This window comes from Neomonachus schauinslandi, chromosome 6, assembly GCF_002201575.2.
Source record: "Neomonachus schauinslandi chromosome 6, ASM220157v2, whole genome shotgun sequence".
Lineage (NCBI taxonomy): Eukaryota > Metazoa > Chordata > Mammalia > Carnivora > Phocidae > Neomonachus > Neomonachus schauinslandi.
The window spans coordinates 85,549,316-85,565,586 of record NC_058408.1 but is presented as its reverse complement, the minus strand read 5'-3'; the positions used below and the strand labels follow the sequence as shown (position 1 = coordinate 85,565,586).

The 16,271-nt window shown below is 42.5% G+C and overlaps 1 long non-coding RNA gene across 1 annotated transcript in view; it reads left to right on the top strand.

The window, feature by feature from the left end:
- LOC110586010 overlaps nucleotides 1-16,021 on the top strand; it is a 22,224-nt gene extending 6,203 nt beyond the window's left edge. The window contains exons 3-4 of the long non-coding RNA XR_002480653.2: nucleotides 15,170-15,286; nucleotides 15,940-16,021. This is a non-coding gene — a long non-coding RNA (uncharacterized LOC110586010). The remainder of the gene's footprint in view (nucleotides 1-15,169; nucleotides 15,287-15,939) is intronic.
- The last annotated feature ends 250 nt before the right edge of the window (nucleotides 16,022-16,271 follow it).

The following is a 16,271-nucleotide window of genomic DNA, read 5'->3' as shown; positions in this document are numbered from 1 at the left end:
TTCCTTCCTTCCTTCCTTCCTTCCTTCCTTCCTTCCTTCCTTCCTTCTACTTTAATCTACTTTGTGCTAGGCAATGAGCCAGGCTCAAAGATACAAATAAGTTACTCTGAGACAATGAATGAAATGCTTTGAAGAACATGGCAATTATGTTCCTTAATGGGGTACCAGCTTGTCCTTAAAATCTGAAATAATTGGGGGACCATACTTGGTTACACATTCAAACTTCAGACCTTTCTAATTTTTTTTTAAAAGATTTTATTTATTTATTTGACAGAGAGAGACACAGCGAGAGAGGGAACACAAGCAACAGGCAGAGGGAGAGGGAGAAGCAGGCTCCCCACTGAGCAGGGAGCCCGATGTGGGGCTCGATCCCAGGACCCTGGAATCACGAGGCACAAGGCAGATGCTTAACCAACTGAGCCACCCAGGTGCCCCAAGACCTTCCTAATTTTTAGAAATAATATTCCTCTCTGGTGGCGTCTAATTTAAAAGGCTCCTTTCCCACATTATTTTACTTAATCTCCACCAAAGTCCTTACTGAGTCAAAATATGCCTTCCAACTGTTAGAACCCCAGGTATGCCCTGCTCTCTGAGGTCATCTGAATGGCTATTTTTCCTCCCATTTAACAGCTAGCACATTCCTCTGAGATAGCCCTTCTTTGGGGATAACATTCCTAGGTCCTACAGCTGGGCCTCTGTGAAGATACAGTTTTGAACTACTGTGCCCCCTTAATCGCTCGCTGCCAGACGCAGGACAGTTTGTGTTTTTCTTAAAAGGTAGTGTCCATATGTGAGTGAAAAATTCCAGATGTGTTGGACAAGTTCTAAATAGCTTTGGAGTGTTTCCTTCATGTTACTGTTAGCCTACTTCTTTTGAAGCTTAAAATCAAAGTTGGAGTTGACACAACACATTTCTGAAAAATAGTGAACTTCAGCTCAACTTAAATTTTAACTCCTTTTCAAATAAGTTTCAAAGAGAATAACAGCCTGTCCCCATAAGTGTTCGCATTAAAAAAAAAGATAAATCAATATGTTTATTTAGGCATAGGACATGTACCAAAGGACGAACATGTACCAAAGCAGGAGTGGGAAAGGGGGATTCTGAGAGGGAGAGTTTTAAACTTTTACTTTATAACCTTTTGTACTGTTTACATTTTAGGTGAAATAGTTAATAAAATAAAAAGTTGGTTATAATTTTATGCTTGGGGCACCTGAGTGGTACAGTCGGTTAAGTGTCCAACTCTTGGTTTCAGCTCAGGCCATGATCTCAGGCTGGTGAGATTGAGCCCCACGTCGGGCTCTGCGCTGGATGTGGAGCTTGAGATTCTCTTTCTCCCTCTTATTCTCTCGCTCCCCCTGCTTGTGCTCTCTTGCTTTCTCTCAAATAAATAAAATCTTTAAAAAAAAAAAACCGTAATTTTATTCTTAGCTATACTTAGTCAATGAATAATCACATGACTTTTTGCATGAGCTACAGTTAATCCGAAAGCTTGTTTTTCTGGAGCTGGGTTTTTTAACTTAAATGCAATACTTCAACTTATCTATATTAGATTTCATCTTATTTTATTCAACCTATTGAACCTGGGAAAAGCCTTTTGAATCTTGATTTTTTACTCTAACTCAAAGACCTAGCTTTCCCAGAATTATCTCATCTGCCAAATTAATAAATATACCATTTATGGTAATAATAATGGTGGTTAAACCTAATATTTTTAAGGGCTTAATATGTTCTGGGCACTGGGATAAGCATTTTACAGCAGTATCTAATTTACTCTTCAGAACAGCCCTTTGAGGTTGGTGTAATTATCCCCATTTATGGATGATGAAACCAAAGTTAAGAAAAGAAAATTAACTTGTTCCCATTCACACATGTATTTAGTGGTAGAGCCAAGATTTGAAATTAAGCTCTCTCTGACTCAGAGCAAGTGTTCTTTTTTTTTTTTTTAAGTTGTGATAAAAAAAAAAAAAGCACATAACATGAAATTCGCCCTCTTTTTTTTTAAAGTATAATTAACACACAGTGTTATATTAGTTTCATTTGTACAATATAATGATTCAACAATTCTATACATTACTCAGTGCTCATCTGAAATGTTTAAGGATACAGTACAGTATTGCTAACTATATGCTCATTGCAGAGTGGCTGTTCTTTTTCTTTTAGAGAGGCAGAGAGAGACACGGGCGGAGGGGAGGGGAGAGGGAGAGGGAGAGAGAGAATCTTGCGTAGGCTTCACACCCAGCGTGGAGTCTGATGCGGGGCTCCATCTCACGACCTTGAGATCATGCCCTGACCAGAAATCAAGAGTTGGATGCTTAACTGAGCCCCCCAGGCACCCGGCAGAGTGGCTGTTCTTAACCAGTGCGGTATCCATGTCATCAATGGAAGTGATAAACAGAACAGGGTCAAGGACAGAGACTTGTGCCAGAGTCCCTCCTCCAGTGTGACAGCAATCTGTGGACTCACATTCTTTGTGTATGTTTTACTGTCACTCAACCGTGTGAGATATAAAGGACTAATAACGCTTAAAATTGAGCTGTCCAATATGAGAGCCCCTCGCCCCAGAGAGCTACTGATAACTTGAAATGTGACTAGTCCAAATTGAGATGTGCTGGAGGTATAAAATATACACACTGGGATTCCAAAGACAGTACGGGATAAAGAATTTAAGGTATCTCCTTAACAATTGTTCATGCTGATTGCATGTTATAAAATAATATTCTGGATATATTTGGTTAAATAAAATACCTCATTAAAATTAATTTCACCTATTTATTTTATTATGTGGCTACTAGAAAATTTGTACTTGCATACGAGGCTTGCATTTGTGGCTCACATTATATTTCTTTTTCTTGGGGGGGGGGGTAGAGAGGGGCAGAGGGAAAAGGAGGGAGAATCTTTTTTTTTTTTTTAAGATTTTATTTATTTATTTGAGAGAGAGAGAATGAGAGACAGAGAGCATAAGAGGGAGGAGGGTCAGAGGGAGAAGCAGGCTCCCCGCCGAGCAGGGAGCCCGATGCGGGACTCGATCCCAGGACTCCAGAATCATGACCTGAGCCGAAGGCAGTCGCTCAACCGACTGAGCCACCCAGGCGCCCCAAGGAGAGAGAATCTTAAGCAGACCCCACACCCAGCACGGAGCCTGATGTGGGGCTCGATCTCACAACCCTGAGATCATGACCTGAGCCGAAATCAAGAGTCAGATGCTTAACCAACTGAACCATTCAGGCGCCCCTCACATTATATTTCTATTGGACAGCACTGGCCTACAGTAAGTCTTGGACTCCGAAGGGCTTACAATTCAGATAAACATATATGAAAAGGTTCAAAACAATAACAAGCATTATTGATTAATATAAATATCAAATCAGAGTGCTATAGACTCCAGGAGTTCCCAAACGGGGACCGTCACTAGAGAAGGACCGGGGAAAGGGAGTTGAAATTCGCTGGACCTCTAAGGAGACAGGCTTTCTGGCGCAGGGGACACCATGAGCGACACAGCCAGTTGGACTGTGGGCCCGTGAGCAAGAGTGCGGGAGAAGATCTGAACAGAGCAAGTAATGGAGCTGAGGACCCTGCAGAGACCAGGTGGGATCATTGGCCGTGAAGCCCGGGATAGTGCTCTTGGACTTGATTTTCAGCAGAGAGGAAGCATAGATATTGCTAGTGCGGGAATACTGAACTCTGTGGGCTGTTTTTCCACCAAAAGTTCTCCCATATTCATTACTGAACCAAACTACCAGTGCAGAAGCATAGAAACAAAGAGAAAAATCATTTCCCTAAGAAAACATGGCCAACTGTCCAGAGATGGTGATGTTTTCAGCTTGACATGATAAGATGCTAGTGACCTGGATATGGCATAGATATGTGTGCATCTCATGTGGGATTCCTTATAGACCCAGTGCAGTTCTTCTCCTTGGAATTGGACCTGATTCGGTTTTCGTTTGAACCCATGGGAGAACGGGACTGTTTTGTTTTTGTTTGTTGGCCACGACTCTAATGATCCTGAAAGTCCTGTGAGCAGCCCCAGGGAACAGAGCCGACCGCACACACCAAGACGGTGGAGAAAGGGAGAGAGCGAAATCTGGTTTTGAGTACTGACAAGGCAGAACTACAGAATGGACTGGTGGCGGAGGGGAGGAGCCGAGCCACTAAAACAAGGAAAGAGCAATTAAGAAGCTAAGGTTTTGGTCCATGCAGGAGTAAAAGCTGGCCCCTAGACCAAGGGTCTGGCTGTGAGGATAGAGAGGAGACAGGCATAAGAGATGTGATTTAAAAAAAGTAATAATGGGGCACCTGGGTGGCTGAGTCGTTAGGTGTCAGCCTTCAGCTCAGGTCATGATCCCGGGGTCCTGGGATTGAGCCCCGCATCGGGCTCCCTGCTCTGAGGGAAGCCTACTTCTCCCTCTCCCACTCCCCCTGCTTTTGTTCCCTCTCTTGCTGTGTCTCCCTCTGTCAAATAAATAAATAAAATATTTTTAAAAAAACCCCAACTTTAAAAAAAATTTTTTTTAAATAAAAAAAATTAAAAAGTAATAATAACCAAAAAAACCCCCCCAAAACAAAAAAATAACCCCCCCAAGACCCCCAAATCGAAACCAAAACCAAAACCCATAGGACTTGATGACTGGCTGTGTATAGTTGAAAATTATCCTCAGAGGCTATGTACACACGCTTTCTTTTTCATCCTGAATAAATGAGAGTTGAGAGAATAACGATCGTGGTCACTGGGACTGTCACACACAATAAACGCCGTTCAGTTGACAAGATTCAACTTGAAACAAGCCTTTCAGAAGCTCCCTTAATAACAGCCAGCATTTCCAAGAACACTTTGGTTGGAACATTTCCTTGCAGATAACAGCTTAACTGAAACCCCAGATCGTGGATTTTCCCCACTTGGCATTGCTCAGTGTTCAAATGAATATCAAATAATGGGGTTAAAATTCACTGGACAGAGTGGCGGAAGACTGAAAACTCCCAGCACCCATTGGCCTGGAATCCGCACAAAGAGCAAAGGGGAATTGGCGTGTAAATAGAATCGGAGCATCAGACAGAGTTTAGACAAAGTCATCAGTGTCCAGAGAGGCAGAGTGAAAGCGAACTGGGCTTTATTCAACTCTGCAAGTTAACCAAACTGAATGGCAAAGAGCGGTGTCGTCCTTTTCTTATCCTTCTGCTGGGAAGTTTAGTACCAGAGTTTAACTTAACTGATTAAATGGATTTATGCGCTCACTGAAGGCAAATTTACTAATAGGAAATTGAAAATAACTTTCTAAATAATGGCTTATCTGTCATCTATCCTAGATATCTATACTTACCAGGTGCTAGCCACTGTGTTTATGTGATGAGAATATAAGCAAATGGTTTCTCCCCTCAAGAAGCACGGGAGACCAGCCCAAAGCTCAGAAGTGAAATAGAAATACTTGGTCTTCGGATTGAAGTGGGAGTAAATGAAGCCCAGTTGGCTGGGGGCAATGGTAAGTCACTGAAGGCTCAGGCAGGGGGGGGTGACAGGATCCAGTGTTAGGGTCCATCCTCATTATTCACGGGTTCTGTGTTTGTAGATACTGGATTTATGAATTTGCCTACTTGCTGAAATTTACTTGTGACCTCAAAATCAATATTTGCAGCACTTTCACGGTCATTGGTGGATATGTACAAAGAGGTGAAAGTTTTGAGTCTCCCCGCGCACACATTCCCAGCTGTGGTCAAACGAGGTGACATACTCTGCCTTCTTGTTTCAGCTCACGCTGTAAACAAGGGTCCTTTCTGTGGGCTATTTCGTGTCACAGTTTTTGCATTTCTTGTGCTTTCTGTTTGTGATTTCATTGCCTAAAATGGCCCCCAAGCTTAGTGCCAAAGTACTGGCTAGTGCTTCTCGGTGCAGGAAGGCTGTGATGTGCTGTATGGAGACTATGACTGTGTTAGCAGGAGTCGCCGTGCTGGTGGCTGTGAGTTCAGTGTCAACGAACCAGCGATATATATCAAGTAAGTCGTCTTTAAACTGAAACACCCACAAAGCCAGGTTATGCATTAATGGATTGATGGAAATGTGACCAGAGGCTCTCAGGAACCTCATCCCGTGTCTCCCCTTAGAAGTAATGATTCTGCATTCACTAATTCAGTGTCTCTGGCAACTTGGTAGAATATCATGAATAACAAAAACCGAGTGTATTTTGGAAAGATCCTTTTGGCAGAGTTGTAGTCAGCGGATTCAAGTGTTTTTTATTTGCCGTCCTTGAACCTAGTTAGACTATCGTAGCACTTCATCTGAAACCATGGGGGCCTAGACCAAAGTAATAGCAGGGAGGCTCCATTCATTCATTCATTCAGTAACTAGGTGGCCATCTCTTGAGCACCTATTCTATGGGGGTACAGCCGAGCACAAGGCAGGTGAGACTTAATCATGAAGCTTACTCGGGAGGGTGGAGAGATATCAATGATCAGGTCTGAGAGAAGAGAGAGAAGAGGTCAAGGGTGAGCCTGGAGTTCCATTTCCAGCAGCAGGGTGAATGGTGCTGTTTCTTTCGGAGAGAAGGAACGTTAAGGACACAACGAAGAAGTCAGTTGGATACATATTGAGTTTTGAGGTAATGGAGGAATCCATTTCCACTTCCAATCAGAAGTCCAGTGGCAGGTAAATATATGCGCCTGGAGGTCGAGAAAGCAGTCCCTCTTCCTGCCCCTCCCAAGATGGACTCCAGGCAAAACTATGAAGCAGAAGACCTCTCACTGCTTCCCTTATCCTTGGAACCTGCTGGAGGAGCATTGCAGAGATGCTGTACCTCTGGGCGTCAGTTTATCTTGTTAACTACTGCTCCTGGGGAAACAAGTGACCCGGGAGAGTTGAATTTATTAATTGCTTGTATACAAGCCTCATCTCTGCTACCAGTTTTTTTTTTTTAATTTTTTTTTTATTCTTATGTTAATCCCCATACATTACATCATTAGTTTTAGATGAAGTGTTCCATGATTCATTGTTTGTGCATAACACCCAGTGCTCCATGCAGAACGTGCCCTCCTCAGTACCCACCACCAGGCTAACCCATCCTCCCACCCCCCTCCCCTCTAGAACCCTCAGTTTGTTTTTCAGAGTCCATCGTCTCTCATGGTTCGTCTACCCCTCCGATTTCCCCCGCTTCATTCTTCCCCTCCCGCTACCTTCTTCTTCTTCTTCTTCTTTTTTTTTTTCTTAACATATATTGCATTATTTGTTTCTCTGCTACCAGTTTTAAGCTGCTTGGTGGTAGAAGTTGTGCTTTGCTCCACTTATTTGAATCATCCCCAGCATCCAGCACGGTGCAAAGCACTCAGTAGCTAGTGGGAAAAAATTTGTAGAATCAGGGGATGCCTGGGTGGCTCAGTCGGTTAGGCGTCTGCCTTCAGCTCAGGTCATGATCCTGGGGTCCTGAGATCGAGCCCCACGTGGGGCTCCCTGCTCAGCGGGAAGCCTGCTTCTCCTTGTCCCTCCTGCTCCCCCTGCTTGTGCTCTCTCTTTCTCTCTATCTCTCTCTGTCAAATAAATAGAATCTTAAAAAAAAAAAAAAAAAGATTTGTAGAGTCAATCCTAAAGGTGGGAAATTCAAAGCAGGTAAGAAGGAAAGGTGATGTCAAGGCAGGTAGAATGGGGAAGAGATGCTTTAGTGACTAGTGGGACTTTTCTTTATCCCTTAAATTGTACGCACTGGGCCACTACTGATTTTTATCAGGAAGCAGGGACTTTGATAACTTCTTCTCTACTGTATCCCCAGGGCCAAATGAAAACCTGACATATAGTGGGCATTCGATAATTCTTTGTTGAATGAATCGTCCCTCGATTTGGCTCTGTAACTCCCACAGGTTTTATAAGAGATACAAAGAACCTTACGTGTCAGTTCTGCACTCGCTGAATTTCTAATCTAGAACAGGAGCAATCTCTTTTAGGATGTGAAGGCTGTAGCTTCAAAAAATTTGTTGGAGGACTTCTGACCGTGACCATAGGGGGGTCACTGGTGCCTGGGGGTCACCTCCAGCCCTAAACAGTTAGAAAACTGAACGAACCCTAGGAACCGGATGTTTTCAGAGCGCCGTGCAGAGTGGTCCCGAAATCTACATGGGGCTACCTGGAAGTCGGCTGAACACCTAGCTGTGCATGCATGGGGTGTGACACCAGGAACCACTGCGGAGGAGCTGTCTGCTGAGCAATTGTCAGAGCTGCCACAGGGTCAGGAGACGCTGCGTTCCCACCGGCCGGAGGGGAGAGACCCGCATGACACTAAGTAGCCGGCTCAGAAACCAGAGGCTCACTTCTTAGTTGTAGGACTCTACTAGGTCTAGGTAAAGTCATTTGTCTTATTTAAATTAACCAAATTTCCAAGAATTGGCTTTCTTCTCTTAGGACCATGAAAACTCCTATTTTCTTTCTTTCTTTTTTTTTCTTCATTTTTAAATTTTTTTTTAAGGAAACTCTATGCCCAATATGGGGCTGGATCGTACAATCCTGAGATCAAGAGCTGCACGCTCCACCAAGTGAGCTAGCCAGGCGCCCCCTATTTCTATTTTTCTTAATGTTTAAATATACAGCTTCACTACTTTTCTACATGCTTACATCCCCCCGAGACACCCTGATCCCATCGGTTTGAAACTTAGTTAGCAGTTTATGCATTTTATTAGGAAAATGTATAAAATTAGAGCAACATCAAAAGAAGATTAGTTTTAATTTCTATTTGTGCAGCATGACATCCTTTCTTTTTTAAAATATATAACATCTGGGCGCCTGGGTGGCTCAGTCGGTTAAGCGACTGCCTTCGGCTCAGGTCATGATCCTGGAGTCCCTGGATCGAGTCCCGCATCGGGCTCCCTGCTCAGCGGGGGGGGGTCTGCTTCTCCCTCTGACCCTCCCCCCTTTCATGCTCTCTCTCTCTCAAATAAATAAATAAAATCTTTAAAATATATATATATATATATATATAAAACATCTAATACAAGTTAAATAAAATTAAATGTTACTTTTTAAAGTATAAATGATATAACCTATAGAAGAAAACATTTGGAAGAAAAGAAAGTTGTCCTATAATCGCACCACTCACAGATAACCACTCTTTGTACTTTTTAATGAACACTTTCTCATACATTATCTCGTTTGGTCATCACAACAACTGATTAAGCAGTCAGGGTGCATATTATCCGCATTTTATGGATGAAATTAAGTGGTTTGCCTGAGGACATGGCTTAATGGGCAGGAAGCCAGATCTGGGCTCAGATATTCTGACTGTAGATGCTTCTAGGCTCTGGGAGCTACACTTCCCAAGGAACTGCTCCCAGTCTTCACTTAGCTTTTCCAACAAAGTAAGAAACAGGCCACGGAAACAGTTCAACCATAACAGCAAATAAACTTTTTTTAGGCTTAAGTAGGTAAGAGAAACCTTTTGGGAAAACAAAGAGAAATGCATTCAGAAGAAGTCATCTTTCCTTGAGTCAAAGGAAGAAGTTGGATTTCATTTCACTTTTGGGTAGTAGATTTTAAGAGGACATCGTAATTTACATGCCACACACTGACCAAGTAGATTTCCAATGGGTGAGAGAGCAAGGTGGCCCAGATCAAGAATTACACTGGGATCATTTCAGGATGCACCTAAGGAAACGGGGGAGGGGGACACCTGAAATTTAAATTGTCATTTTGGGGGTGCCTGGGTGGCTCAGTCAGTTAAGCGTCTGCCTTCGGCTCAGGTCATGATCCCAGGGTCCCAGGATGGAGCCCCGTGTCAGGCTCCCTGCTCAGTGGGGAGCCTGCTTCTCCCTCTGCCCTCCACAACACCCCCCCTCACCGCCCCGCCTTGTGTTCTCTCTTGCTATCTCTCTCAAATAAATAAATAAAATCTTTTAAAAATAAATAAATAAATCATCTTTTTGTAAATCTAAGAAGAATATAGAATTCTCTTTCTCAAATCTGTTGGGTTTTTTTTAAACCTGATTCCTCAGTGAGTCTACCCTTTCTTTTTTAATTTTAGTTTTTTTATTTAAATGCAATTCAAATCTCATCAAGTTTTCTGTTGAGGGTAGAGGGCTCTGTTCCCAAAGCATTCTAAAATTATGGACTACCCAAAATGCATATTTACTCTCCATGTGTATATTAGCCCTCTTATCTCGAGCTACCTGGAAAGCCCTGGTGAGCACAGGGAATTCTACCATCTGGGCAGATTTTGCCACTGACAAGAGACCATGTTCCAGAGGTAAAGTGAGTGTGTTACAGGATACTTTCCTGCTTCAGTCTGAAGATATGGCCCATCAACCAATAAGATTAAGTCTGCATTTTTTTAAAAAAAGATTTTACTTATTTATTTACTTGACACAGAGAGAGAGAGAGAGAGCACAAGCAGGGGGAGGGGCAAAGGGAGAAGGAGATGCAGACTCCCTGCTGAGCATGGAGCCTGACACGGGGCTTGATCCCAGGACCCTGAGATCATAACCTGAGCCCAAGGCAGACGCTTAACTGACTGAGCCACGCAGGCACCCCAAGTCTGCATTTTTCTAAAGTTTCTGATAAATCCATTCATGAACAGAGGTTAGATAGTTATGAATTTCCCTTTTTTCTGCAGTAGAAGAGTACCAGGGTCCTACGTATTACAATGATGAATAGAAATATGTAAGGGAGGAAGAAACAGGATTTCATAGGAGAAATGTTGTATATTTTCAACGAGTAACAAAGATCGTCCAGCAGGGGAAACCATCAAATTTAAAGGAGACCCTAAAACGAGGTTGGCAGAACAAACCTGGAGACATGCTTCCCAATTGTAAAATCTACTACAAAGCTCCACTAAACGCTGTGGAACTGGCGTAAAGAAAGACATAGAGACCAGTGAAACAGAATGGAGAATGCAGAAATAAACCCTCATGTTCACGGTCAATTGATATTTCCACAAGGGTGCCAAGACTGTTCAACAAAGAAAGAACGGTCTCCTTAAAAAATGGTGCTGGGGAAACTGGACATCCATATGCAACATCCACGTGTACCATGTACAAGGATTAGCTCACAGTGGGTCAAAGACAGCAATAAATGGATCAGAGACCTACATTGAAGAGCTGAAACTGTAAATCTCTTAGAAGAAGAAAACGTAGGAAAGACCTTCATGACCTTGAATTTGGCAACGTGTTCTGAAGTATAACACCAAAAGCACAGGCAATGGAAGAAAAAAATAAACTGGACTTCATCAAACCTGAAACCTTTTTTAATTCAAAGAACACCATCAAGAATGTTAAAAGAGGGGTTCCTGGGTGGCTCAATCTGTTGGGCGTCTGCCTTTGGCTCAGGCCCTGATCTCAGGGTCCTGGGATCGAGCCCCGCATCAGGTGCCCTGCTCCGCGAGAAGCCTGCTTCTCCCTCTCCCACTCCCCCTGCTTGTGTTCCCTCTCTCACTGTGTCTCTCTCTGTCAAATAAATAAAATTTTTTAAAAAACATTTTATTTATTTATTTGAGAGAGAGAATGAAAGAGAGAGAGCATGAGAAGGGGGAGGGTCAGAGGGAGAAGCAGACTCCCTGCCGAGCAGGGAGCCCGATGCGGGACTCGATCCCGGGACTCCAGGATCATGACCTGAGCCGAAGGCAGTGGCTTAACCAACTGAGCCACCCAGGCGCCCTAAATAAATAAAATCTTTAAAAAAAAAGCAGACAATGACAAGTGTTGGCAAAAATGTAGAGAAATTGGAGCCCTCAAACATTGCTGATGAGAATGTAAAATGGGTCAGTCACTGGATCAAGAGAGACTATAGTAAGTTCTTGGTGTCTCATGATCCCCATGAAGTTGAATCTCATATACAGATATGTAGACAGGTTTATGATAATTAGGAAGGCCAAGGTGGGGGATTGTTGAAGGGCTATCTGAACTCATGAAAGGCCAGTTCATGTTTATCCTCCCCGGGAGAGATTCCGTTATCTTGGTTAAGTCATTTAGGGGCGTGGTGATTCCAGAGGGGCTGGAAGCCATTGTCTGTGGCAAGCAGTGAGACCCAGGAATCCCATTAATTGTCTCTTAGTTACTGGTCTGGGAAAGTTTTGAAGGTCCTGGAGTATGTCAGAAGTTAAGGGATTTGCCTCCTTAGGATAAAGCATGTCCTAGGAAATGAACGTGACTTTGACAAAATTGTAACTTCTCTTTGGAAACCTATGTCCTTTCTGAGGAGGGTGGAACAGAGAGGTAGATGGAATCAGCCTTGGATCTCACCTCATCTTTAGAACACAGCCAAAGCTCATCGTATATTGGGTTAGCGTAGAATCACAGGGAAGTGGAGAGTCCTTGGAGCCCTGGTTGGAGATGATTGAAAAGGAGGAGGTATACTGTCCAGGCATACTGTTAATTCCCCAGGGGCATGTAAATGGCTTTTGACTGCTTTGATCTAAAGGGACACTGAGGGAAGCAGATGCCCCTCAGCAGCTGTTAAATATGTGGCCCACAGGAGACAGCGATATGCAATTGGATTTGGGTTTGGTACTACAGCAAGGCAAGGAATGTCTATCCCATTTATGGTCCTCAAGTCCTGAATACGTCTATATCTTTGCTCATTGGACTTTTCGACCGGAAAGGTAGGAGTGTTACATGGACTGGTACAAGCCACGGATGACAAGTATTTTCTTTGTGAGGCCTTCAACAATGGGGTTTCATCCTTCTTGAGCTTCTGGTTTAACAGAATACTGCAGAGTTTGGATAGAGACGTAGATAAATTACTCTCAACCTTACTCATTTTCGCTCCCAAATCCTGCCTGTATCGAAACATTTTTTTGTATCTCCTTGACCAATGTGGATTCAGATACCAGAGTAATAGTAAATCAACGTGCAAATTAGCTGCGGTCTCACTGTGAATAGGGGCGTTTTCAGGGATTTCAAGGAAGAGAGTTTCAGGAGAACAGTGAACCTACTGTTTGTACTGGCTCAGTAAACCCCTCCCCATCAAGTTAGTGCTGCTGTGTCAGGAGGAGGAAGGACTGCTCCTAGGTTAAAGGTCCGAGGACAACTGTTACTGGCCTTGGGAATGTCTGAGAATTATTCAGGGATACCCACCATCTGACTTCTGTAAATTCATGAATTTATTCTGAGCCTTACTGTTTCTTTTAAAGCATTCAGCAAGGACCTGGAGGTCTGGCAACGGGCTCTTTCCCACTCTAGCTTTTGCTTGTATATTAAATCCCCTATTTCTGGATTAAGGCCATTTCCGAAAGTGAGGAGAGAGCTGGAGTCACATCTGCTGACGGATCTACTTCCAAATGCTGCCTAACAGAGTGAAAGAGCCTGTTGTTGCAGTCGCCAAGGGGCTCGTCCTCTCTTTGCCTAAGGACTGACTCAGAGCCCGATGTGTTTTCACAGGAAAGATCTGGGGATAGCTTCCAAAAGAGCTTGGCCAACATCTACAACTTGTCTAAATCCCTCTGGTCTCCTCCACCATCTTAAGCCACACAGGTCTTCTCATACTGGCCTTTGCAACCCAATCGTTTTTGCCGTGGAGGTTCCTACTAACATATGAACAGACTGGGATAGACCTGCGAGGCGTAGATTACATGTCCGGAGACTACTCTAAACTCCTCTGTAAATTTCCCTCCATCCTGTCTAATTTCTTCAAAGGCTTTGGAAAGACTTTGACAATGGCTCTCAGCTCAGGCAAAGAACAGGGCTTAAAACCAAGCGTAAAGGATTTTCTCTGTGTCGAGGAAGATTTAACGTGAAAAGATAACTGAACTTTAAAGTTTCTGGTGGTTCAGGAGGGAGGGGAGCAGGCCGATCAGGGGAGAAGGAGGGGCAGAGGGGGATGGAGCACAGAATGGAGAGAGGAATAGTAAGAATAAAGGCTATTCCATTTGAGTGGTGATTAGGGGATTCAAAAGAGAGACAAAGTTTTATGTTTTTCACATTTTTCTTTGCTGTGGCCAAAGAATATTTTAAGGAAGCAGTTTTAAAACCCAAATTTCGGGGCACCTGGGTGGCTCAGTTGGTTGGGCATCCAACTCTTGATTTCAGCTCAGGTCAAGATCTCAGGGTCATGAAGTCGAGCCCTGTGTCAGGCTCTGCGAGTGTTGAGTATGGACCCTGCTTAAGATTCTCCTTCTCACATTAAGGACGGCACGTGATGCAATGAGCACTGGGTATTATATAAGACTGATGAATCACTGACCTTTACCTCTGAAACCAATAATACATTATATGTTAATTTAAATTTTAAAAAAACCTTAAAAAATAATTGGGCAAATGGTGTTATAGTTTCTTTTATTAATCACCAATTTAGGAATGCTTGGGTGGCTCAGTCCATTAAGCACCTGCCTTTGGCTCAGGTCATGATCCCAGGGTCCTGGGATAGAGTCCAGCATCGGGCTTCTTGCTCAGTGGGGAGCCTGCTTCTCCCTCCTCCCGCCAGTTCCACTGCTTGTGCTCTCTCTCCCCCTCTCTCTCTGACAAATAAATAAATAAAATCTTTAAAAAAATCATCAATTTAGTAACCAAGAAAATATTATTATTATTACTTACTTCTAAAATGTAACAAGAGAATCATTTCGTATATTCAGTCACATATATTCATTTTGGGTATAAAAATATTTTCTAGAGGAGGGAAAAATGATTACTGTGACTTTTAAAACTCCAATAATGATTATGACTTGTCTGATCTTTAAACAAATTATTATAATAAATATAAACAGAAAGTTGTTCACTATTATAATATTGGATTCATTACAAAATGTATATTTCACTTTTTCTATGCTTAAAAATCAAAGAGCATTGTAGAAAAAAATAAAAATAAAAATCAGAATCCTATCTAGATTCAAAAACAAAAAAAGATTCTCCCTCTCTCTCACTCTGCCCCTCCCCCCCTCTCGTGCACTCTCTCTCTCTAAAAAAAACAAAAATTTCTTTCAGATGCTCTCTCATACCAATCAAAAAAAAAAAGTAGAACACTGGATATTTGGAAATGTTTCCTTTTTGTTCTAAGGTAACTCTCAAATGATTCTGTGGCTATCAGAAGTTCCCTAAAGTAGCTACTGTAATGCTCACTTATCTTTGGTGAAGTGATGCCATTTAGAAAGCTAAGTACACGAATGTGAGTTATAGCATAAATACAGATATGGCCTAGAGGAGATGGACACATAGATGGAGTCCGGTAGAGTCCTGGAACAGTTGGTCCAAAGTACCACTTACACGTCTGTGTCACAGCTTCCCTAAGCAACTGGCCGAGCTATAAAACTACGAACCCAGCGGACTTGCAGTTCCCAGAGGGTGGAAGATTTGGAGAGATCTGTCCCAGAACCAGACTGTCATGGAGAAAACAAGGTAAGACTGGGGAAAGTTCTCATAAGGATTTTTTTTTAAACAGGGTTATTGTCGCTGGTGTAGATTAGATATTATAAAATCTATCCATCGTAAATGTACAATTTGATAGGTTTTAGTAAATTTGCAGAATTGCACAGGCCTCTATGCAATCCAATTGTAGAACATTCCATCACTCCAAAAAGTAACTCCTTGTCCATTTGCAGTCACTTCCTGTCTCCACTCCCAGCCCTAGGCAACCATTAATTTACCTTCTGTCTCTGTGCATGTGTCTAGTCTGGACATTTCATGTAAATGGAATCATACAATATATATGATCTTTTGTGTCTGACGTCTTTCACTTGGCATAATGTTTTCGAGTTTCATTTCGTAAGATTTTGATGAGTGACCAAGGACAGTTTGTCCAAAGGATGCTGACCTAAGATGAAAACCTCTGAATTTCTCAGTCCCCAGGGCTGGCTTGAGAAATTGACTTATTGGGGCATATCCTCCCTTTGAATTTTCTTCTTATAGACATGTAATAAACATGAAAGAGACAAACAGCAGCATTATTAGTGATAAGGCAGATTTCCACCAAGGTTAAAGTTTTTCCAAAGCTGATCAGATAACCAAAGATTACTTCTAAAAAGGTTTTTTGTTTTTGTTTTTACTTATAGGAAACAAAACAAACTCAGTATTTGTGAAGCTCAACAAAGAGAAATCAGAGCCAATATTACCCTGACACATAATAAAGGCTAAATAAATGTTGGCTATTATCATTCATTCATTCATTCAACATATATTGAATGCCTGTCATATATAAGGCTCAGTACCTAGGAATTAGCGATACAAAGCATAAAATTAGTTTTCGTAAGAAAAGGGAAAGAGGTAAGTAAACAAAAGAATGCAGTTGAGTGTGATCAGTGCTATGATAGAAGGAAGCTCTAGAAATAGGAGGAGACCTCTGGAGGGACCAGAGGTTTCCTGGAAGGATGAGTCCTAAGCTGGA